We start from the raw sequence: 26,270 nt of genomic DNA, 5'->3' as shown, positions 1-26,270 counted from the left end.
CTGGCCAGTGTCTGTCCTGCAGTCAGATGGAATGCCACTTCTCTGAGTTGCCTTCCCGGACCTCTCTCACTGGAGTAGACTCTTCCCCCACCCACCCTTCAGGTGACACCTTTGTTGGGTAGACCCGCAGTGATCTATTTGCTTACTTATTCATTGTCTGCCTCCCTCATTTCATGTAAGATCCTCTGAGCTGGGTGCTGGTCCTGTGTTTTTAACAGCGATGTCACCCAATACTTAGAAGTGTGTCTTTCATGTAATAATGATAATTATTATTTTTGGACCAACAAGAGGCACCTCTGTAAGGTAGGATTGTTTTGAATGGCTAGCCACTTGGATCCTTTTAGGAAACATGTCTCTCTGAATCTCTGTGAAGTAAGGGTACAGGTAGGAAAGGTCAAGGGTAAACATGGATAGGATTATTACTTAGGATGTTCTAGTTTTGGCACGTTCATCAAAATGCCTAGAAAAGCCTGGATTTTTGCTTTGAGTGGCCAAAGATGTACCTACAAGAGCAGGAACATCTGATGGGATAAAAAGTTGATTGGAGCAAAAAGCTGAAGTTAGAGACACAAATGTTCTCTCTCACCTTCTTTCATAGGTGATCAGATGCCAGTTTGCCTGGGACAGTCCTGGCTTATACCTGCTGTCCTGGCACAATTCTGATAGTGCTCCTTTACAACCTCAGAGGTTTCCTGATTTGGGTGATAAGTCATATGGCCATGTTGTCTGTAAGATTCAGTGCACCCCTTCCAACACCCAGTCAGCCTGGGGCCACAGTGTATGTTGAACTGCAGATGGTATGTGCTAGAAGGGATAGGAACTTGTGATTTTGGAGTTCATAAATTATGGAGGAGAATCACACATATTTCTTGACACTCATAATATGATTCTCTTAAGATTCTGCCAGTCAAATGCTCTTTGTGCTTTTAAGTTTTCATGACTTCAGAACATTTGGGGCCATAGCTACAGGGGTGATAGGTCTTGGTGTCATTATAGTCAGGCAACGCATGCTACATGGTCTTAAGACAACATGGCTGGGTCACAATGTCTTCCCAGGATAAAACTTCCTCAATTTTGGGGGCATCTGGGTGGCTCAGTCAGCTAAGTGTCTGATTCTTGATTTTGGCTCAGGTCACGATCATACCGTTCATGGGTTTGAGCCCCCTGCTTGGGATTCTCTCTCTCTCTCTCTCTCTCTCTCTCTCTCTCTCTCTCTTGCTCTCTCTCTCTCTCTCTCTCAATAAATAAATAAACTTAAAAAAAACCCCACAAAAAACCCCAATAAAAACATACATAAAACTTAGTCAATTTATTTACAGCTCTGAACTCTTTAGAACCCAGGAAAGCCTGTTCTTAGGGAGCCCTTCGGGGAACAGGGAGATAGGTCCTCATAATTGTGCCTCCCTTTAATCTTAATCCAAGCTTCTAAACACCTATCCCTTTCATCTTGAAGAGGAGTCTTTTCCCAGGAGGCTTTTGATCCTTCAAGCAAAGAGACACCTGAAAGAATGCTCAGCCCATGCCCAGATATGTCAGAATACCCGGGTCCACAGATGGGACACCAATAAAGTCTGCTAACACAAGCAGCTGTCTGACATATTCGGCCACTTTTAAGTGGTTGATCATTAATGTATGCACTTAAAGGTTGGGGAAGGTCACTGAGTGGTTCCAACAGAAGAACATATCACCCCATTACACCAAAGTGGTAAGAAGATTAATTTCCCAAACCAGAGTAGGTGATGTGGCCAAGAGGAGAGGGCCACATGCTTGCTAGATCTGAATGCCCTGATTACTTCTTCTGGGATATTATGTTAAAAGTGCGGGTTTAGTCAGTGAAAATCAGAGACACAGATCATCTGAAGCAACGCATCAGTGATTCAGGCACAGGGGCTGGACGAAATGCTGCCCTAATGCACTTTGTCCGTTGCAATTTGTCTGTGAATTGCATTAAGAGAAACGACACTGAATATAACACATGATGCCACTTCATGTGTGGTGTATTGTAATGTAATATCAATAAGTTACTTGCCATGTTAATTTGCCTGTGTATCCAGACCTTAGGGTGACCTGAGAGCTCAAGATAGCAGATGCTCTGATTTTTCCACTTTCCATGGTCTTTATCACCATTGTTTAAAATGTTTGCATAGAAATCTATTGGGTTGGTATCCCATAATTTAAATATTCTTCTACTTTTGTATGTTTAGATTGTTTTGGGTTTTTTTCTATCGCAAATACTATAGAAGCTGGAAGTATGCATGCATGTTTTCCCATGTTTTAGATTAGTTACTTAAGATGAGTATTTGCAAAGAGGGGAAAGATTAAAGACAGCAGGAAGCAGAGGGTCTGAAGAGCAGTGACTTGGCTAAGACATCTCTTTGTCCGTACAGCATTTCTCATGCTCTTATGTCATCTGTCTACACAGGTTGGTGAAGAACTTGACAATCTGATGATTGATTACTTTGTGGACCTTGAATGGAAACACTGCACCCCTATTATATCAGGGGGAGGAAGTGAAGTGAGGAAAAACCTCTTGTCTAGATACAATATTGCTTTTTGTACAACACAGTATGAAATACATGTATTTTTGAAACTTTAAAAAAATGTTTATTTATTTTTCAGAGAGAGAGAGAGAGAGCGAGAAAGCAAGCACGAGCCAGGGAGGGGCATAGAGAGACGGGGACAGAGGATCCATGCTGACAGCAGCAAGCCTGATGTGGGGCTTGAACTCATGAAGCAGGAGATTGTGACCTGAGCTGAAGTCGGATGCTTAACAAACTGGGCCATCCAGGCGCCCTGAAATATTTGCATTTCTATGTTACTTGTCTTGTTTCAAGCTTGTATTTTTTTCTTTCCTTTGCATTCTCTCAAAGCAGGTTGATGGCCCATGGGAGAAATTATTTCCTTGGGCAAACAGATAGAAGACACTTGTACAAAAGGCAAAGAACACATCTTTCAGATGCCCTCCCTTGTTCTGTTGAATGGCTTCAAAGAAGAGTTTACTGGGAGACCTGGGTGGCTCAGTCGGTTCAAAGTCTGACTTCAGTCCAAGTCATGATCTCATGGTTCATGGGTTCGGGCCCCACGTTGGGCTCTGTGCTGACGGCTCAGAACCTGGAGCCTGGATTCTGTGTCTACCTCTTTCTGCCCCTCGCCTGCTCATGCTCTGTCTCTCTCAAAAGTAAATAAAAGTAAAAAAAGAGAAGAGTTTACTGTTTTTATTTTCTTTATTAGGAATTAAAATAGGAGACTTTTGATGAGGTCTTGTTTTAAAGAAGCTATTTTCTTTGAGAAAAAAAGTGCTTCCCCTTTTGATGCTTGAGATTGATGTGATGAAATTTAGGAAAAACTTATATGACAGTTGCTTGTGTTTCTTCTGGGTGATTTGTTTAGAGTTATGTGTACATCTAAGATGCTTTAAAGTCTTTATAACAGATTTCTCACTTTCATATGGGAGATATAACAGCAGAATTATGGAATCTTGTAGCCTCTGGTTGCTGGAATTGTCCACCTTTGTAGAAGCGTTAGAAAATGCTGAGAGTGATTTCATGGGGGTTATTTTGTTGTTGTTGTTGTTTACTTATTTATCTTTGAGAGAAAGAGGATGGGGCAGGGGGTGGGGAGACAGAATCCCAAGGAGGCTCTGTGATACCAGTGCAGAACCCGACATGGGGTTCAAAACCGTGAGCCGTGAGATCATGACCTGAGCCCAAATTGAGTTGGATTGCTTAACTGACTGAGCCACCCAGGTGCCCTGATTTCATGGAGTTTTAAAGTAGGGTGCCCAGGAATGCTGGGTAAGGTCAGAGCGAACCCAAAGAGAGTGCCTACTGTGTGCCAGGCACACAGTACAGCTGTGTGCTGTACAACTGTCCGCCCATTTAATTCTCAACCCTAGGGGGTAGGAACCGTCATGTCCCCCTGTTTCACTCAGCATCAGTAGAAGAATTTGGACAAATGGACCAATAAACCAGATTTTCTAGCTAAATGCTTGATCCACTGCATTGTCCTTGGGGCCATGAAGCTGTTCCCCACTTCCAGAAGGTGACCACTTTGTTGAGGCTTCTCTAGGGTCAGAAGTGGCTGCTGATTGCCACTCCCAAAGAGGTGCATTCTAAGAACAGAAGAAAATCATTGCCAAGGAGAATGGTTATTGGGCCTGGTTTTAGCAATTTGCAAAGTCCAATAAAAAATAAATCCCAAAGCAGTCATATGTTTCAAATCTGAATGTTAACAGCTGTGCTCTTATTTCTTTGCTGACTATAACTACAATGCTAAGCCTTTTCTCTGTGTTTAGAAAAAGCTCTGCCTTCACCTTAATGTTCTGGCCATACGAGCCAACTGTCCTTTCCAAATTTACCCCCAATTCCTTATTTCCTTCTTTAGATATTTATTTCTTTTTAAGGAGAGATCTCTACAGGGCTAAGGTTTTAAAACAGCAAATTGTGCTAAATTCTTAATCCTCCTCTAACATCTGTTTATGTTTTTGGAATATATATATATATATATATATATATATATATATATATATATTAGTAATGTTTTTAAGAAGTCTTTTTACCCCTGTCCAAAAAGGAACTCTAAGAACCAATTTTTTCTTTATTTCCTTCCTTTTTCTTCCTGCCTTCCTGCCTACCTGCCTTCTTTTTCTCTTTTGGGTTTTTTTTTAGATTACTTTAAGGGGAAATAATCCCTTAATGTGTATCCAAGAACACTGAAAGATGTTTGGACATTTTCTATTCCTTTCTGGCCTCTGAGTTCTGAGTCACCGAGTTTGTGTTTTTAAGTCAGCACCTATGGGCAAAGTTCTCTTTCAAAACTAAACTAGTCCCCATGATTTAAAATGCCAACCAACCAATGAACCAAAAAATCCACTCCCTAAAAAAAAAAGGATCAAACCAACCAAAACCCCCTCAAATTTAACCAAAAACCTCTCCAAAAAAATCAGGTCCTCATTTTGGATCAAAGCCAGGCAACATTTTCCCCAAATTCCTCCTGCTCTATAGAGAGAGTACATCTCTGAACATGCCAAAGGGAAATTCAGATATGAGCAACTCTTTTAAAATTCTTATCTTTTAAATATTCATAATTTTCCAGCTCTTTACTATCATAAATTCTTTTCATTAGAAAGCTCACCTTGGAAAGGGCGGAAGGGAGGAGCGAGTTCGGAAGGCGCTGTTTTCCCGGCTCCCTGCTTGCTCAGAAAGTGTCTGGTAATGGGATGGCAGGACACCCGGCTGTGGGTGCTGGAGGGTTCTTAGCTCCAATCTGTGAGGACTGAGATGTGTCCCTCCAAGTCTATCATCACCCAGGTTAGACAGGCCCCACTGAAGCCTCTCTGGTGGGTGGGAATTCTTGGAGGCAGTGATGCCTGAATTTTCTAAGGATGAGCCTAGGATAGCCATTAAGCTAGAAGGGCATAGGGCTGGGGACCTAACTTACAGCTGCATTTGCATGGTGCTTTATACAATATTGAGACGATCTTTCCTTTATTCATCAGAGAATGTAGAGAGGGCTACTGGCCAGGACTGTGGGGTGGGGTGAGGGAAGGAAGACCACTACTTTCAGCCCCTTCATGGAGACCCCACCGATGAGGAGCCTCTTGGGATAGAGCTGTGACCATGCTGGAGATTGGGCATATTGACAGACTGCCAATGGGAGAGGCTGGTGCACGTATGTTTGCCTGAGTCTGCAGAAGCGGCAGGCAAGGCTGGAAACTTGGCATCACGGGAGGGGAGAAGCACTTCCGGGTTTCATCATGCATGCTGTGATTTGTCTCCTTGGTTAAATCTCTGGGTCCTGGAAGCTGTTTTACTAACAGTCCCTTAAGGAATGGAGAACCATGGAATCTCTCCAGTAATCTCGCCCACACGAACTCCAGTGGGTGGTGAAGCATCCTGCTTCATTTTGCCTCGGAACGATTGGGGCACCGTGACAGCACAAAGGCAGCTGAGGTGGGGCTTTGCAGCAAATAAAGGGACATGGGCATCACTTCCCATACCGGTGTGATTCTGTGCTTTGTTGCTTGTTTTTTAAGTGCTACTGTGGCAGTCAGTGGCATGAATGGTGGACACCCAGTGGTACTCCCTTCCACTGAATTTCTTTTTTTTTATTTTTTTTTATTTTTGGGACAGAGAGAGACAGAGCATGAATGGGGGAGGGGCAGAGAGAGAGGGAGACACAGAATCGGAAACAGGCTCCAGGCTCCGAGCCATCAGCCCAGAGCCTGACGTGGGGCTCGAACTCACGGACCGCGAGATCGTGACCTGGCTGAAGTCGGACGCTTAACCGACTGCGCCACCCAGGCGCCCCTTTTTTTTTTTTTAAGTTTATTTATTTATTTTGAGAGAGACAGAGACAGCACGAGTGGGGGAGGGGCAGAGAGAGAGGGAGAGAGAGAATCCCAAGCAAGTTCTGTGCTGCCAGCACAGAGCCTGACCTGGGACTCGAGCCCACTAAACCGTGAGATCAGGACCTGAGCTGAAACTCAAAGTCAGATGCTTAACCGACTGAGCCACCCAGGTGCCCCCTCCACTGTTTCAGTAGCATCTGTCCCAGTAGATTCTCAGGGAGCCTCACAGGTACCCTAGAGGTTGTCTTCTCGGCCTTGAGCCTCCTACACCCCGGTGGGGTGTTTTCTGCTGGCCAGTCCCAGCCCATGTTACCCTGCCTTCCAACATTTGGCCAGCCACTGTGGATCAGTTCTGGCTCAGGTCCTCCTGGAGAATTTCCCCACTACTCAGTGGGCTTCAATCACACCTTTTCAATGAGATCTGAATGCCAGCCTTAGAAAGGGGGGTGGGTGGTGATCTCTTTTTCAAGTGTGTTCTTTCGTTGAGCATTCTCCTTCATCTCTTGGATAGCCTCTAGAGTTCTTTTTATCCCTTGACAGTCAGCTCCCTGTTATGGTTATATAATTCTTTATATTAAAGTCTCCCTGTTAAAATTATTGTGTGATTTCTGTCTCCTAACTAGACCTATTGATACAAGATGATAGTAGGGATAATTGATAGAAATACTGAGTTTGTTCCCTTATACATTTTACTTCCTTCTTATTTGAAGCCTCTGTCCCGGTCCCGACAGGTGCCAGCCCTCCGAAGCTGTGAGTTAGTTGCATCAGCGGGACTGGGTCCCAAGTAGCTGACCCCCAGGTTCACTGAAGATTTCCATACTTGACGAAATGACTGGAGAGAATGGATGAGAATTGATGATATAACACTAGCTATGCATGTGGGTGAGGGGAACCCAGAGAAAAACAGCTTGAATTTCTTGTCCATGGGGATGGGACCTCAGAATCAGAATGAAGTTGAAAGAAAATAAACGTGAGACTCCCAGTGAATCTGCTTTATGATAGTTACAGTTTTTATGTCAAATCACTGACAAATACATAAATATAAAAGCTGGCATGGATTTGGCAATGCTTCTACAAACTTGTATTTTATTATTTATAAAGCATTTAAAAACACTTGAAAAAGTGGTACATGGTATCAATTTATTTACTTAAAATTTTTTTTAAAACGTTTATTTATTATTGAGAGACAGAGAGACACAGAGCATGAGCAGGGGAGGGGCTGAGAGATGGGGAGACACAGAATCGAAAGCAGGCTCCAGACTCTGAGTTGTCAGCACAGAGCCCAATGTGGGGCTCGAACTCACAAACAGCGAGATCATGATCTGAGCCAAAGTCGGACGCTTAGCCTATTGAGCCACCCAGGTGCCCCTCAATTTATTTACTTTTATTACTAGGTCTATAGATGTGAGGATTTCCTGCCTGAAGGTGGTAACTCCACAGCCCCTCTGGGATCAGAAGCTCACAGGTCTGGAGCTGGTGTTATAAGAATGGAAACAATGCTGAAAGCCAAGTGCTCATTAATATACAATATGGAGATCGTATCATCTTTTAAACAGTCTTAGCAAAAGACGCAAAAATCTGGCTTTCATGTGCAGTGTCTCTGTGTCCACTGTGTATTTTTCTTTGTCCATGCTTTGAAAGGATAAGCAATCATTGCTTGTTTGTTTGCACTTCCTGGGAGAAGATGCTACTCTGGATGAAATGCATTGGCCCCACCTAGGCAGGTGGAGGATCCCATGAAAGGAGCAGTTGGCCGCCTGCCACTGGCTGGGTGATGCACAGAGAACAACCCTGGAGCGTGCCCTGGAACGTCTACACCCTCATCCTCATCCTTATTTCCCCAGTTTTTCTTCTGGAACAAGTGGAAGCCTCTGATGCACTTATCTCCTTCTCTACCTTCCCTATTTTAAAATTAGGATGCTAATATTTGTGAAGTCATGAACTAATGTTTAACCTTTTCTGGCATCCAATATACATGCTTATTTGGCTCCATGGCCCTGGTCTAGCACCCCTACGTCAATCCAGAGAATCGAAATACCAACAGGAAAAAGGAAATGAAGAAAGCAAATGCAACATTAGCTACAGAAGCATTTCACTTAACAAAATCAGGAAAGAGAGCATATCTCCCTAAGTTTCATGTGATAATATAAAGTGATAATACTTTGGTTGCTTTAATTTCATTTCCTCTGCTCTGTTTTCCCTTTGACCATTAACAACACTCAGCTGTGTCCCTTTGTGACCCAATGGCTGTGTGCCTGAGAGCCTGGGGCTGATGAGAAGTGGACCCTCTTTCTCTCTACCAATTTTTAAGTTGTTTTCTTCATCCATCGCCAGCCCCTGAGACTCAGCCCTTAACCTTGTGAGTTTAGTGTTTGGCTAAACTGGAGAAGAGAATTAATGATGGTATTGGAAAGACTTTCTTGACAAAATTCACTTTCTGGATATGGGAAATAAGGGTTCAGGGCTTCATAAATATGACTTATGGGGCAATTAGACATATTGGCAGCCTTTCTGGGTCCAACATGGATGTCTGGAAATTATATGTCAACTCCCAACCTCATGCTAGATTCTGTAGTTTTCTGGCTTTGCCATGGGGGTGGGGGTACATGGTGATTAAATAAATGATCCCAGAATGAAAGACAAAAAGAGAGAAAACAAATGATTTCATAAAATGGGAGAAAAAAGGAAAAATGGAATTTTTACATTTTGATATTTTTTCTCCCTTGGACTTTCACCAAAATCTTAGTTTCCTTAGTGCCAAGGTTTTTTTTTTAATTTTTTTTTTTTAACATTTATTCATTATTGAGAGACAGAGAGAGACAGAGCACAAGCATGGGAGGGGCAGAGAGAGGAGGAGACACAGAATCCAAAGCAGGCTCCAGGCTCTGAGCTGTCAGCACAGAGCCTGACGTGGGGCTCGAACCCACGAGCAGTGAGATCATGACCTGAGCCAAAGTCGGACACCCAACTGATTGAGCCACCCAGGTGCCCCTCCTTAGTGACAAAGTTTGACAACTCCATGTAATGACTTAAGAAAGTCATGCTACCTGACTGTTCTCTAGTTCAACACAGACGTCCACCCCACAGTCCCAGTTGTGGATGCTGTGACGCTCATGTCTACTCCCAGAAGGAAAAACTGATTGTCAAGGGTGAAATGAATCGGATTCAAGGATGCAATCTTTACTTGTTTGTCTATAATGATAATAAAAGCACGAACAACCTCAAACATAAGTTGAAACTGGTGACTGGCGGAGGATAGGGGAAAGGGCTTTCCTTTGCCCATGACCTTTCCTTCCCACCGCGGTCATCCTGGCAGTGTTCACCCCCTGGGTCTCAGTTTCTCCTGAGCTCCTATGTGCTCCTGTGCCCCTCTCAACCCACCTCATGTGCATGGTCTTGCTTCGTGCTGGCGTATGGGGAGTGTCTGGTGAAGTTGATCTGAAAATACTTAATAATGATTAACCAGCGTTGGGTCAGATTGCAGATGTTCAAAAGAAACCTGTATGTTTGGTAAAAAGGAAAGCAGAATGAGAAATACTGATTTTGTTTCCAAAGAAAAACCACATAGAATTTTCTGGGTTGTGGAAGAGTTTTAAGAACTGGCTCCAAACACGAGTTCCTGCTCATGGTCCTGAGCAAGCTCCCAACTTAGCCAACACCTGTGCAGTAACCTCCTGGGCTTCTGTTTCACCACCCGTGAGAAGCGGTTGTGAAGCTTGGGGCTCACGATGAACAAAAGGGGAGGCCAAGTGTGGGCCTGCCCAGCTCCCAGGCCCCTCCTTCCTGCTTTGTTTCTCTTCTGGCTTCCACACAGGGACTCAGGGCTTTTGGCAAGTGTGCAATCAGGACATTCTAAAACAGTTCTCATTTTAAAGATTTGGTGTAAATGTTCCCCGAAGCATGTTTGATCATGAATTCTAGTTTTAGTCTTGGGAAACATGGATGTAGGCTTACATGGATAGTGGGGACCCATTGGCCTGAGATATTCCATTCCCTGAGGACCTGAGCTCAGCTTGTTGCCAAACCCCCTTACCTACGGTGCTAGTGGTCCAAATGGCTTATTGGGTGAGCTTGCATGAGGGTTCACATTTATAGCAGGTAAGCCAATTTCTCAACTCAGGGGTAACCAAGGGTTTCTGTGTGTGTGTGTTTTTTTAATCTTTATTTATTTTTGAGAGAGAGAGAGAGAGAGAGAGAGAGAGAGTGAGTGCAAGCGGGGGAGGAACACAGAGAGAGGGAGACACAGAATCCAAAGCAGGCTCCAGGCTCTGAGCTGCCAGCGCAGAGCCCGATGCAGGACTCGAACTCACGTTCGTGAGATCATGACCTGAGCCGAAGTCGGACAGTTAACCGACTGAGCCACCCAGGCGCCCCGGTTTCTGTGTTTTTAATTGTGGGTCACAGACATGCTCAGAAATCCAAAGGTATGTGAATGTTGTTAACATTTTCTTCATTAGAATGATGATTTGATGACATATCGGATAGAGGGTTAGTATCCAAAATCTATAAAGAACTTATCAAACTCAACACCCAAAAAACAAATAATCCAATTAAGAAATGGGCAGAAGGCATGAATAGACATTTTTCCAAAGAAGACATCCAGATGGCCAACAGACACATGAAAAGATGCTCAACATCACTCATCATCAGGGAAATACAAATCAAAACCATGATAAGATGTTACCTCACACATTCCAGAATGGCTAAAATGAACAAATCAGGAAGCAACAGATGTTGGTGAGGATGCAGAGAAAGGGGAACTTTTGTACTGCTGGCGGGAATGCAAACTGATGCAACCACTCTGGAAAACAGTATGGAGGTTCCTCCAAAAATTAAAAATAGAACTACTCTATGACCCAGCAATTGCACTGCTAGGTATTTATCCAAGGGATACAAAAATGCTGATTCGAAGGGGCACATGCACCGCAATAGCAGCACTATTAACAATAGCCAAATTATGGAAAGAGCCCAAATGCTTATTGACTGATGAGTGCATAAAGAAGATGTGGTGTATATATACAATGGACTATTAGCCGCACAAAGAATGAAATCTTGCCATTTGCAACAATGTGGATGGAACTAGAGTGTATTTTGCTAAGTGAAATAAGTCAGTCAGAGAAAGACAAATATTATGATTTCACTCAAATGTGGAATTTAAGAAAATCAGAGGCACATAGGGGAAGGGAAGGAAAAATAAGACAAAAACAGACAGGGAGGCAAAGCATAAGTTATAGACTCTTAAATACAGAGAAAAAATTGAGGGTTGCTGGAGGGGAAGTGGGTGAGGGGCTGGACTTAAATGGGTGATGGGCATTAAGGAGGACAGTTGTTGGGATGAGCACTGAATGTTGTATGTAAGTGACGAATCACTAAATTCTACTCCTGAAACTAATATTATACTATATGTTAACTAATATGAATTTAAATAAAAAAAAATAATGATGATCTGAGGGGGTCTGAGCATTAGATGTGACTTGAACATGAGTCAAATGTGTGGAGTCTGGTCACATCCTTTTTCTGATGTCAGTAATCCTTCCTAATCTTCATGATTGAGGTTTAGTGATGAAAACATGAAAGGCTCAAAATTATAGCAGTAAGTGAAGATTCAATGCCAGCTTGTCAACGTGAGCCTTGTAGTGGTCACCCAATAGAAGTGGCCCATGTGTCTATCTGGATTCCTGATACTAAGTTCAGGAAGCAAATAGCTCTGGAGAGTGAGGGATAGTTATAGTAGATCATGTGTGCTACTGATTAAAACAAAGGTTGCCCAAATGTCCTTAAGCTGTGGTTTTCAAACTTTTTATCCATCAGAGTTTTCTTCAAGTGAAATACTACTCTAAGTAAGCGAATATTAAGATGGATGAATCGAAAACTGGGTTGGCAACTGGGCCTTCACTCTTGGTTTTTCCTCCTTGACTCCGTGCGTGAGCACTTCTGTGGAACCGTCTGCCTCTTAAGAAATGGTTGGGAGGCCTTTCGCTGAAAGGAGTGACTCTTTGGGATGCCTGGGTGGCTCAATCAGTTAAGCATCCGACTTCAGCTCAGATCATGATCTCACGGTTTGTGAGAGCTGCACTGACAGCTCAGAGCCTGGAACCTGCTTCGGATTCTGTGTCTCCCTCTCTCTCTGCCTCTCCCCCCGCTCATGCTCTGTCTCTGTCTCTGAAAGATAAATAAATGTTAAAAAAAAAATTAAAAAAAAAAAACAAAAAGAAAGGAGTGACTCTTTGGAATCTACCTGGTCCATGTGAATTAGACCCGTCCTGGACTAATCAAGTATCCCTGAAGCCTAGTGTTGACCCTTGGAACCCTCTTGCCATCAAAGAAATACGACATTTGGCCATAAAATAATACTGTGCCGATTCTGACTCACAGAAGACTCACTCAACCCAGGTGAGCATTCAGAGCAAATCATCTTCTAAGCCAACATGTGGAGAAAAACAAAGTTTTACCCTAACTGGCTTTTCTGTTTCAAATGGAGAATGAAACTTGGAAGACGGTGGGAAGGCAGGCTGGCATCTCTGAGATGCAGTGTTCAGGACAAATGAAATGTCAGAATCTCATGTCCTGATTTACTCACTGGTGTATGAGCTCGAGGGGTGGATAATACATATCTTCCTCTTTTCCTAAAAGGTCTGGGTTGGGCCAGATAACACTTGGAGGCTGACTTCAGAAAGCTCTGTTTGGAAGGCTCGTGCACATCACATGATGAAAGATGTGAGGATGGTCACCAGGCCACTTGTTCACTGTGCCAGGCTGGGTCTCCATAGCTTCAAATTCATTCCAACGTAATTGAAAACATGTGCTAAAGTGTGCATTTTCTTAAGGTTCAAAATTTCCCTGTGGTGTACTTTCCATACCATTTTGATTTAAAAGCAGAGAATGACAATACTGTGGCCAAAAACGTGTGTCAGTATATAAGTGTTTTAAAACAAATCTTTTAAGAGTAAAAAACCCTGAAGAATAAACAGAAGACTGAATCATAGTTCTTAGGATTAAGGCAGGTGAGGAGCCTCAAGGAAAAGGCTTTAAAGTTGTATTTCTCAATGCAGTGTCATTACAGGTCATAATTTAGTACAAATGTTTAATACTCTTGCTGTCTTGAAAATGATTCTTCCATCTGGACTTTATGTCTGTGACTTCCACAGAGAGGGGAGAAAAAGTGTCTGCCCGTATTTATCCTGCACAAGCTTCCGTCTGTGGCAATATCAAATGCCTATGTGGACCAAGCAGTAAATTATGAGAGCGAAGCCAACAGGTGGAGGCTGTGGTCACCTGGACACAAGGGCTCATTTGAAGGGAGCTGCCATTGAGAAAGGCCAATGCAGTGTTGTCACAGCTTCTGGTTTTTCAGGAGAGCCTGAGAATCGATATGTTGAATGTAAAAAAAACTCCTGATTTTTAAAGTTATAGAAATTAAAGATGTAGCTATACCGCGGGTGGTCCAATCAATATCTCTGAAGGCCAGACCAGTGCCAGGGCAATAAGTATCTGGTATGCAGAGTGTGGTGCGGGTCTGAAAAGTTAGCAGGAAGCAGAGTCTTACAGAAAGGTGGGACAAGTACTCCTGTTGGGGTAGAGTGGGGCGGGAGAATAGGGTTAGTCCCATCTCTCTTTACCCTAATTGAAGTGGGGACGGGGAGGGCGGGACCCCACTTCGAGGTGGTGTGCAGGGAAAGGCTTGGTTTTGCCGCCTGTGTGTGGCTTTCCTGCGCGTCTCCTTGACCACCCGCACGGCACCCTTCACTTCTGACACTTTGGGTTATCAAGTGTGTGGAGGCTCTTCCCCACACCAAGCGATCCTCTGTGACACCAGCGGGGTGACCTACAGTTTAACTCAATTCTGACACCATCAGCCCGGAGAAAGCGTCAGATTCTACAGGTAAGGGCTCAGCCCCACAAGTTGCGCCCCCCCCCCCCCCCCCCGCCGCCACTTCAGGTGCCAAATGCAAGCAGTAGGTCCCCAGGTTATCCCAAACTTCTGTCTAGTTTGGTTACAGATTGGTAGTTCAGGTTCAATTGGTTTACTAGAGCAGCTCACACAACTCAGGGAAACACTTATTTCCATTTACCAGTTTATCAAAGGATGTGATAAAGGAACACAGATAAGCAGCCAGATGAAGACGTACATAGGGCAAGGTCTGGGAGGGTCCTCAGTGCAGAAGCTTCTATCCCCGCAGAGTTGGGGGGCGTCACCCTCCTAGTGTGGATATGTTCACCAACCTAGAAGCCTCCTGAACACCGCACTATTGGGATTTTAGGGAGGCTTCCTCAAGTAGGCATAATCAATTATGAACTACGTTTTTAGCCCTTCTTTCCCCTCAGGAGAGTGAAAGGTGGGCTGGAATTTCCAATGGCTTGGTCTTTCTGGTGACCAGCCCCCATCCAGGAGCCCACTAGAGTCACCTCATTAGAACAAAAGACGCTCTTTGTGCTCTTATCCCTTAGGAGTTTACAAGAGTTGGGGCACCTGGGTGGCTCAGTCGGTTAAGCATCTGACTCTTGATCTTGGCTCCGGTCATGAACTCACAGTTTGTGAATTCAAGCCCCGCATTGGTCTCTTCGCAGATAGCGCACAGCCTTCTTGGGATTCAGTCTTTCACTCTCTCTGCTCCTCCCCTGTTCTCTCTCACTCTCTCAAAATAAATAAACTTAAAAAAAAATGAGAGACATGATATCATCACAGATCCTACAGATATTAAGGGATAATAAACGACTATTCTGAACAAATTTTATTTTAATAAATTTGGCAACTTAAATGAAATGGACACATTCCTTGAAAGATATAAACTACTAAAACTCACTCAAAAAGAGATAGACCTAAAAGTCCTATTAAAACTAAACATTGATTTTATAGTTTTAAATCTTCCCACAAAGAAAACTTCCAACCCAAATGCTTTCACTGATGAATCATACCAGACATTTAAGGAAAAACTTATATCAATTTTACCCAAACTCTTGTGGACAATTGAAGAAAAGGGGATACTTTGTAAGCCATTTTATGAAGCTAACATTATCTCTCTTTTTAAAAAAAATTTTTTTTAACGTTTATTTATTTTTGAGACAGAGAGAGACAAAGCATGAACGGGGGAGGGTTAGAGAGAGGGAGATACAGAATCCAAAACAGGCTCCAGGCTCTGAGCTGTCAGCACAGAGCCCAACGCGGGGCTCGAACTCACGGACCGCGAGATCATGACCTGAGCCGAAGTCGGACGCTTAACCGACTGAGCCACCCAGGCGCCCCACTAATATTATCTCTTTTTTAAAAAATGTTTTACTTATTTTTGAGGGAGATCACGGTTGGGCAAGGGCAGAGAGAGAGGAGGATAGAGGATCGGAAGCCGGCTCCTCGCTGACAGCAGTGAGCCTGATGCGGGGCTCAAACACATGGACCACGAGATCAGGACCTTAGCCAAAGTTGGAAGCTCAACTGACTGACCCACCCAGGTGCCCCAAACATTACGGGTAAATGATAAAAAAAAAAAAGTGGACAAAGACATTATAAGGAAAGAAATCTACAGGCTAACATCATGGGGATAGTTGTAAAAATTCTTAAACTTAGAGCAAATTGTATACACCAATATATAAACAATAATATATCATGGCCAGGAATATACTATATTTATCCCAGGAATGCAAAGTTGGTTTAAAACTTGCAAATTAACATATGTAATTCACCATGTTAACAAACTAACACACACACACACACACACACACACACACACACACACACACACACAAATGCATACCAAAAACTAAACCATATTGTCAAGAGCATTTGCCAAATTCAATATCCCTTTATGATAAAATCTCTCAGTTAACTAGGAACAGAAGGAGACTTCCTCAACCTGATAAAGCAGTCTGTCCAAAATGTCTTCTGTTCTCATTTGCCTCAGAGTCAAATACACGCAGAGTGATGGATAGTATGGAAATAGCATAAGCTGCTGGGTCAGAACACTTATGGAACCACAGCCTTCCCACTGCTGTGCTCATGCACTTGTTAAAGAGCCTCTCTGAGCATGCATACTCTCCTCGGTAACACAGAGATAACGAACAAAGAAGCTATGCTTTGTTGCTGCACAGCATTGCTTGTATACCTTAAAGTCAGTACTTTCCGCTTTTCTTCCCCTGGTTCTGACGAGGGGAGATTGGCCCAGGGTGGCAGGTTTCAGCATATTTATTAGCCACAAACATTTACTACAGGCCTGCTCTGGGTAAGACATGAGTAGGCTCGCTCTGGTCATTTCCTCCTTTTTGGAAGGACCTGGAGAAGTGAAGTGGGGAAGAGGCTAGGAGGCCATCAGAGCAAGATGAGGCATCCGTAAATCTTCAAACGGGCTCTCTCTGGAAAACCCAACCAGGGTTTTGGCAAGAGACTCTCATTCTGGGCTTGCAGAGTGATAGATGTCCAAGCTCCGGTTTCTAGCTGAGATTACATCTTAGGGTGGAACACGTGGAACCTCAATCCGCTGAGACGAGTGTCTTTGTAACTCTGCAGCGAGCACAGCCTCCAAGCTCAAAGGGTTCACGATGGGAAGCACCTCCTGTACTTCAGGGCTCAGCCGGACAGACACTTACACCAAGACCCGCTAGTCATTTACTTGCGTTTAGTTTCATCCCTTGCCGGTGGGGGCTGTTCCACCACACTTAGTAACGGGACCGTTTGGGGTTCATTTTCCCAGGGTTGGTATTCAACCTTTGTTTGGTCTTCACTCGTGGTCTTTCAGGATTCTGGAGGCAATGGAAGGCTTTCAAGGAGGTTCGTTAGGGAGGTTAAAGAGGAGAGAACTTGATGGGCAGGTCCGGCGGTGCCCCTGCCAGCCAATCAGCCCCATCCAGCGCGAAATTTCACCACGTGCATCAGACACTAAGAACTCTGAGAAGCTGCTGGTGGGGGTAGAAGCATGTCATTGAGACATCAGCGTAGCAGCGATGATGACCAGAACAGGTGTTCCCATCCACTTAAGACACACACACACACTCGCACACCTACAGAAACACACACATACTCACATACAGAAGCACACACCCACACCCACATAAACACACTCACACACACACACTGACAGTCACACACATACACATTCACATACAGAAACACATATTCACATACACTCACATACAGAAACGTGCCCCCCTGCAGAAACACACACACACACACTCACACCTGCAGAAACACACACTCACACACAGTACACACACTGACAGTCACACACATACACTCACACATATGCACACTCACATAAGCACACACCCACACACATACACACTCATACACACACACCCGCGAGATGCCACTAGGGAGAAAGTGAGGAGACGGGGGGCGGAGGTGAGGAAAGATTTGTAAAGAGACGGTTGTAAGGTGAAACAGACCAAGTTTCACACCAGGAAAGACAGAGCTACCCTATTTGGGAAGTGCACCATCAAGGGTGAATGGGATTAGAAAGTCAGAGGAGAGGTGATATAAGAAAGAAAGGAAGTAACATTTGAAACATTCATGTAAATTTTAATCTTAGAACCACAGCAGTGAACCTAGAAATCACATTGGACATGTTTATTTTTTTACTTTTTAAAAATTTTTAAATTTTTTATTTTTTAATGTTTATTTATTTATTTTGAGAGCGAGAAAGCATGAGCTGGGGAGGGCAGGGACAGAGAGAGAGAGAGAGAGAGAGAGAGAGAGAGAGAGAGAACACCAGTGGGGGAGGGGCAGAGAGAGAGGGAGAGAGAATGAGAGAACACCAATGGGGGAGGGGCAGAGAGAGAGGGAGAGAGAGAATCCCAAGCAGACTCCGCACTGTCAGCACAGAGCCCGATATGGGGCTCAAACTCACAGACTGTGAGATCAGGGCCTCAGCCAAAATCAAGAGTTGGATGCTCAACTGACTGAGCCACCCGGGAGCCCCTGGACATATTTATCATTAGAGCCCATTCAGCCACCAGAGACGGGGGTTTCTCACGGCTCTGCTCCACGCAGGCTTGCCTCAACCCCTGTGCCACATCACTGCCCTCCTCTCCTTCCTCCTGACGTCCTCCCTTCTTGTCTCTCCTCCCCTGGACAGGAGCAAAGCACTTCTGGTTCCTCCCGTCTCCTCTGGCACAGCATCTGTCGGTGGTTCAGGTTACACCGTGCACATATTTCACCTTCCACTTGAAGCAACATGTCAGGGTACTTTCCTCCCTCCAGAGAATTCTGGCTCCAGCTGTTCAGCAAATAAAAGTTTTCCTTCATTATATTATAACTCTTCTTAGGTGTGTGGGTTAGACAGCATGTGATGGGTGATATCAGCCTCTGTTTGTAGTGCACTGTTTTACAGGTGTAGAAAGTCGCGTGGCTGGAACACAGTCTTACACTCACACTGGACAAATCTTTGCAGCTATACAGTTATATTCACTATTGTCTCAATATTCCCATCCTTGAAATGGGGTTGGCAATAGTTGTAAGAATTAAGTGATGGTATATTTTGATGTGACTTAAAGACTCTGCAAAAGCGAAGGTTATCACCAATTTGCAAGTCTAAATGGCATTGTTCATCGATTTTTGTTGTTGTTATTGTTCTTGGGATGACCGCTGTTTTCCTAGAAGAATTGGTCCCAAATATGTGGGACATCCAGTAATACTGTTTGTTTTTTTTTAATAGAAATGCACTGATATTCATCAGAGGGCACTTTTGGGTATGGGTCTTAGGGCTTGGGGTAGGACATGTGGAGGGGAAGGAAAGATGTGGACCAAGGTGAAGAATCTGGAACCAGAGTGGAAATCAACCAATACGACAAGCTGGTGATACCCAGAACAAATGGGAGTGGCTGCCATCGTTTGTTGCTGAATGTTTTGCTGTTACCACTCACGTCCAGGGCATGGACTTCTTTTCCTGACTGATGTGTGTGTCAAAGTGGGGTGTGTGTGTGTGTGTGTGTGTGCACGCATACATGCACACGTGTTTTGGGGGGCCAATCTTGCTGGAAGGGGAACTTCTTATCAGAGATAAGAAGCCAGAGGGACCTTCTCACTCTTCCTGGACACTGAGCGCCCTTTCTGTATGTGACTGTTTCATAACGTTATGTAAACAGCAGGAGGGAAGCACTAATCCCGTGGGCATACTTTACAACTGGAAACGACAGTGTCATTTCTCTCTCAGCCAGGCATGGCGTCTTTCAGCTTCCCAGGCCTGTCACCCTATTCTAGGTGGATGAAGACCTTTATGACAGGAGGGGATGAAAGGGTTTAAAAACTGGGGAGGGGGAAGGCCTCTCTACTGCAAAGATGAAGGGAAAGCTAATTCCACAGCACTATACCCATCACTAGGGAGGTCAGCATGGCTCAGGGACAAGGTGTATGACATTCGGCATGAAGGAGAGAAACCCATAATGTCAAGGGGGCAAACTTGTGTATTTCCTGGTGTAATTGAATGCCACTTAGACGTGAATTAAGTGCAGAGTCTTAAAACCTAGCTGGGTTTTCACCAGCGGGCCAGCCACCTTTGTCTTGGTTTTCACGTGGTCCCAGAGGTGAGGGGGTGGCCTGAGCGAGAGCTCCGGGAACAGAACGTTGGCCACAGTGTTTTCCACGACGGTTTCAGAGCTAGAACCAGATGTTCCGGGTGGCCTGCTAGCCAGTGGCATGATGTAAAAAACATTAAAAAACGTATTCTTCAAAGTGTTCTTCGTTTCACTCTCAGTAGCTCTCAGGAGCTGCTTGCAAGCCTTCAGAGAGGCGAGGACACCAGCCCTTCCTTCCCTGGTGCGCATCTTGTGGCCTGGACTGGGCTTCGGGCTGGTGGCTGCAGCAGGCTTCGAGGCCTCCCTTGTCCTGTTCCTGTCTCCTTTCAGAGGGGTGTTGCCATGGGAACCTGCGGGACAGGGCTCAGTGCCTTTGGTGGCCTGCGTGGAGAAACCGTGAGCAACATACCCGGGAGCTGGAAGGACCGAGCTCTTTCCCAGCCGTTTCGGGACTGGTGCTTTCCCAAGGGGTGTGTGGGGCAAGACCAGAAGTGGCCCCATCCACTCCCAGCCCTGGAAGTAACAGTGTCTGTGCCCCCCCCCCCCGCCAGGGTTTACTGGGGGGTCTCATAGGGTGGGAGACTTGGAGTCTCACTGAGATGGATTCACAGGTTTAAAAAACAAAAGTCGGGGTGCCTGGGTGGCTCAGTCAGTTAATTGACTCTTTTTTTTTAAGTTTATTTATTTATTTTGAGACAGAGAGAGACAGAGACAGAGACAGAGACAGAATGAGAGTCAGAAAATCCCAAGCAGGTTCCACACTGTCAGCACAAAGCCCTTTGCAGGCTAGATCTCGCAAACCACAAGATCATGATCTGAGCCGATATCAAGAGTGCGATGCTTAACTGAGCCACCCAGGGACCCCAAGTGGCACTTGATTTTTGCTGGGGTCCTGATCCCAGGGTTGGTGGGATCTAACCCTGCATCTGGTGCTTTGCTTACAGCTCAGAGCCTGCTTGGGATTCTCTCTCCCTCTCTGCCCCTCCCCCAGCATGCTCGCTTGCTCTCTCTCTCTCTCTCTCAAAAAAAAAAAAAAAAAAAAAAAGTCCGCGCTGGAGAAGAATTGATTTTGGCCACGTGCCCTCCCTGCCCCCTGCTCCCTTTCTTTCTTAAAAAAAAAAAAAAAAAAAATTCTTTTTTAAATGTTTATTTTTGAGAGAGAGAGAGAGAAAGAGAGAATGAGAGTGGGGAAGGGGCAGAGAGGGAGACACAGAATCTGAAGCAGGCTCCGGGCTCTGAGCTGTCAGCACAGAGCCCCTCCTGGGAACCCACACAAACCAGGAGATCATGACCTGAGCCGAAGTCAGATGCTTAACCAACTGAGCCCCCCAGGTACCCTGCCCTGCTCCCTTTCTAATTGCGGAGCCTGCGGCCTTGGGCTTAGAGACAGAATTAAAACCGTAGTGATTTCAGACCTCGGCAATCATCCACCTAACCTCATTTTCATGGAGGAGAAACCGAGAAGGCGGGGTGTTAGACGAGTCTCCACCACCAGCGTTGGGGGTGCGGTGCCTCCCCCACTGATGTCTGCGGTGTCACCCAGAGCCAGAGCTGGCGCCCCCCCGCCCCCGCCCCAAGGGCGCGCTTGCTCACCTCCTCTGCAGAGACTCGCGCACCAGGCCTTCCCACAGGACAGGCCACGGCGCCCCCTCCAGACAAGGACAAAGCAGGGTGCAGAATCCGACAACCTGGACTGTGGACCGAAGAGGGCTGACCCTGAAAATGGGCGTGGTTTGGAGAAGCCGCTATTCAAAGCGCAGCTGCACTTGTTCTCCGGCAAGTTGGAGGGTGCTGTTGCCTACCTTCCACCTTGGCCCCTGCTTCCCAGCCCTTCCTCCGTCTCCTGGTCTCCTGTCCTCCCCGACCCAGCCTCTGGCTCCCACGGGGGCGAGTTTCTGTAATGTACTAACCTTTCTCTTTCCCGTTTAGCATCCTAATGGTGGTGGGGGAGAATTGCCCCCAGCCGGCCTCAAGTCATGCTTCTGCTTCGCTGGCGCGGCTCTGGGGGAGACGGCACCCCATTGCTCCTTCCGGAAGGGGGCTGAGGGGTGCCTCTGTCCGGGATCAGCTGTTTTATGGGTCCCTGTTCATCAGTCCTCCAAACTGCTTTTCATCTTTTCGATTGCAGCGCTAAGCCTTTCTTTTCTTTCCTAAACAGCACTTTATGACTGGGTCCTGGGTTTTGTTTACAGCCACTTTGAAGAAGCGGGACGGCCTCCTACCCAAAATTTGATCTGGATGCCAAGACGGCGGATGATGCCACACTGACACCAAGAGGGTATATGAAACGTTGATCACACACGTCTGGAGGCTTCTGGGGACAGCGGGCAGTCTCCCCTTGCTGGCCTGAAATGTCTGGAGAGAAGAGGGAGGGCCTGGCTTAGGGCTCATGACAGTTAAGGGGACAGCTGGGGTGAAGGTTCGACTCTCCCACCAGGGCCAAGCAGGCCAGCTCCCTCAGGTGTGGGCAGAGGTGGGGGACAGTGGGGAGGCGGGAGGCTTAAAAGCGGTGAGGGAACATCAAAAAAGGGAGCCATACTTTTAATTTTAGCTTTATTTTGGATTTAAGAACAGTTGTTCAAAATACGGAAACATTTTGTCACATCAGACAAGATTACCGATCCTTTTTTTTTTTTTTAACGTTTATTTATTTTTGAGACAGAGACAGAGCATGAACGGGGGAGGGTCAGAGAAAGGGAGACGCAGAATCTGAAACAGGCTCCAGGCTCTGAGCACAGGCTCTGAGCCTCAGCACAGAGCCCGACGCGGGGCTCAAACCCACGGGCCGTGAGATCATGACTTGAGCTGAAGTCGGACGCTTCACCGACCAAACCATCCAGGCGCCCTGAGAGATTACCGATCCTTAACTGATAACCCAGTTCAAGGGTTTGGAAGTCCGTGGATATCAAAGCCAGCAGCACACAGCCCGCCTCACTTCCTCAGACTCCGCATGTGAACTCCGCCATCAGCAGATGACCTCCAGAAGCGCTCCAGCAACGTGAAGCCTCAAGTCGTGACTCTCTGGAAACATAAGAGATGATTAAAATAGTCTTTATCATTTATTTGAAAATTATTCCCTCATTCACAATGTCAACGGCCTTCTTAGCGATGAAGTTCAGTTTCAAATGAGGATCCATATGCTGCTTATTTCCAAATTCAAATGTCCGGTTCTGATCTGTCACCTGATATGCAGCAGGTTGTACCCGAGTGCTTTCTTGGCAGAGTTCTATGTGCACTTCGAGAAGTAGCTCAGATGGAACACATTCTTAATACAGCTACTGATTTGCCCTCATGACTTGATCTTTCTCTTAACTTTCCCATCTTCCCAGTTGGACTCTCCAAAATTCTGGAAGTCACACTTGATGTTTGCTCACCTTCATCCCCATAAGTCCGTGGGTAGAGCTACAAACCATAACCCAAATCTTACCTGCATTCTCGCATTTCCGCTCTGCGTTCCCCAAGCCAACCCCGCTGCCTGCACCCTGCAGGTGCCCCAAACAGCCCCTGCCTCTATTCCTGTGCCCCTGCTGTGGGTAGAACTGTGCTCCCCGCCCCAAAATATGTTGAAGTCCTAACCCCTGGGAATTTTGAATGTGCCCTATTTAGAAATAGGGTCTTTGTAGGTGCAATGAAGTTAAGATGACATCCTCAGGGCTGGCCCCAATCCAGTCTGGTCTCCTCTGGTGTCTTTATCAGAGGACACACACACACACACACACACACACACGGAAGACACCATGTGAAGACGGGGCAGATCTTGGAGTGATGTTGTCATAAACTCAGGAACACCGGGCCCACCAGGAGTGGAAGTTGAAGAAGACCCTCCCCTGGTATTGCTGAATCAGTATATTGCACACCTGAAACTCATATAACATCAGTACACCTGAAACTAATATAACACTGTTAACCAACTGGAATTAACAAAAAACTTTAAAAAAGACCTACATTTTGTATATAAAAAAAAGAAAGTAAGAAAATGTAGTTGAGTCTTTCAATATTGTATTCAGTGTGGCTGGAATTCTGTCCTAGTAATTAGCATCAACGGGAACATCCCATCTTGCCATAATTTATGGATGTAGATGCATCCTTCCACTGTAAAGTGCTACGTAAAACATTGTTAATAATTAGATACACTGCACAGACCAGTAATGATAATGTGCCATAAACAAAGTTAAAATCACAACCTTTTGAGCCGAGGTCTGCAGAAGAACAAACACCTGATAAATTGAGACCATGCAACTGGAAAAAAAAGAGAGATCATCCCCTAGAGCCTTCAGAGGGAGTGTGGCCCTGTCAACACCTAGATTTGGGACCTCCGGTCTCCAGCACCGTGAGACAATCAGTTTCTGCTGTTTGAAGCCCCCCACTTTGTGGAACTTTGCTACCGCGGCTTTAGGACGTGAATACAAGCCCTGTAATCACCTTTCCATGCAGTGGCCGCAGGCACCTTTTGAAACCTAATTCAGATTGTGCCCTTCTTCTGTATAAAAACCTCTACTGCCCCCTAAACTTAGTATAAAGTCCAAACTCTGCATCAGGGTCAAGGCGTCCTCACATATCTGGCTCTAAGAACTCTGACCTCATCTCTTATCCTTCCCTTTTGTTCCTTTTCTTCAGCACAGGCAACCTCTTTGCATCTGTGACCTGATCTGCTCACATGGGATCCTTGCACTTGCTGCTCCTGTGGCCCCAAAGGAATCAGCTGCAGTCACTAACCTTGCCCTGCATGTTACCCCGTTTCATTCCCTCCAGAGCACTTGCCCTGATGTGACATTTCTTCTTTTTAATTTTTATGTAAATTCTAGTTAGTTAACATACAGTGCAACATTGGTTTCAGGAGTGGAATTCAGTGATTCATCACTTACATACAACACCCAGTGCTCATCCCAAGTGCCCTCCTTAGTCCCCATGATGTATCCTGCCCATCCCCCTACCCACCTCCCTCCATCAACCCTTAGTTTGTTCTGTCATTAAGAGTCGTTTGTGGTTCATTTCCCTCTCTTCTCTTCCCCCTACCTTCTTATATGTTCATCTGTTTTGTTTCTTAAATTCCACATATGAGTGAAGTCATATGGTATTTGTCTTTCTCTGACTGACTTATTTCGCTAAGCATCATACACTCTAGCTCCATCAATGATGTCACAAATGACAAGAGTTCATTCTTTTTGATGGCTGAGTGGTATTTCATCACATATATATATACCACACCTTTTTTAAATTTACATTTTAACTTTTTAATGTTTATTTTTGAGAGGGTGAGAGAGACAGAGAGAGAAAGACAGAGCACAAGTTGGGGAGAAGCAGAGAGAGAGGGAGACACAGAATCCAAAGCAGGCTCCAGGCTCTGAGCTGTCAGCACAGAGCCCAACATGGGGCTTGAACCCATGAACCATGAGATCATGACCTGGGCTGAAGTTGGATGCTTGACTGACTGAGCCACTCAAGCGCCCCTTAATTACCTTTTTTCAAAAATGTTTATTTATTTTTGAGAGAGAGGGAAAGAGAGGATCCTAAGCAGGCTCTGCACCATCAGCCCTGAGCCCATTGTGGGGCTTGAACTCATTAATTGTGAGATCATGACCTGAGCTGAAATCAAGAGTCGGATGCTTAACCCACTGGGCCACCCAGGTACCCCTATACCACATCTTCTTTTTTTTTTTTAATTTCTTAAAATTTTTTTTTGATGTTTATTTATTTTTGAAAGAGAGAGAGAGAGACAGAGCATGGGGGGGGGGGGGTGGTGGGAGGGGCAGAGTGAGAGGCAGACACAGAATCTGAAGCAGGCTCCAGGCTCCGAGCTGTCAGCACAGAGCCCAACATGGGGCTTGAACCTGTAAACCATGAGATCATGACCTGAGCTGAAGTCGGAGGCTTAATCGACTGAGCCACCCAGCTTCCCCAAACATCTTCTTTATCCATTCATCAGTTGATGGACATTTGGATTCTTTCTATAGTTTGGCTATTGTTGATAATGCTACTATTTAGCCTGGGGTGCATGTGCCCCTTCAAATCTGAATTTTTGTATCCTTTGGGTAGATCCCGTAATGCAATTGCTGGGTAACAGGGTAGTTCTATTTTTAACTTTTTGAGGAAACTCCATACTGTTTTCCAGAGTGGCTGCACCAGTTTGCGTTCCCACCATCAGTGCAAGAGGGTTCCCCTTTCTCTGCATCTTTGCCAACATCTGTTGTCTGAGTTCTTAATTTTAGCCATTCTGACGGGTGTGAGATGGTATCTCACCATGGTTTTAATTTGTATTTCCCTGATGTTGAGTGATGTTGAGCATCTTTTCATGGGTCTGTTAGCTATCTGGATGTCTTCTTTGGAAAAATATCTATTCATGTCTTGTGCCCATTCCTTCACTGGATTATTTGTTTTTTTGGGTGTTGAGTTTGATACGTTATTTATAGATTTTGTACAC

At 45.3% G+C, this 26,270-nt stretch overlaps 1 long non-coding RNA gene across 1 annotated transcript in view; it reads left to right on the top strand.

Moving 5' to 3' along the window:
* The window catches only part of LOC122220556, a 35,506-nt gene extending 32,893 nt beyond the window's left edge, over positions 1-2,613 (top strand). Inside the window, exon 3 of the long non-coding RNA XR_006202933.1 lies at positions 2,423-2,613. This is a non-coding gene — a long non-coding RNA (uncharacterized LOC122220556). The remainder of the gene's footprint in view (positions 1-2,422) is intronic.
* Positions 2,614-26,270: the final 23,657 nt, after the last annotated feature.

This window comes from Panthera leo, chromosome B2 (genome assembly GCF_018350215.1).
Source record: "Panthera leo isolate Ple1 chromosome B2, P.leo_Ple1_pat1.1, whole genome shotgun sequence".
Lineage (NCBI taxonomy): Eukaryota > Metazoa > Chordata > Mammalia > Carnivora > Felidae > Panthera > Panthera leo.
This window is presented reverse-complemented; position numbering and strand designations above follow the sequence as displayed.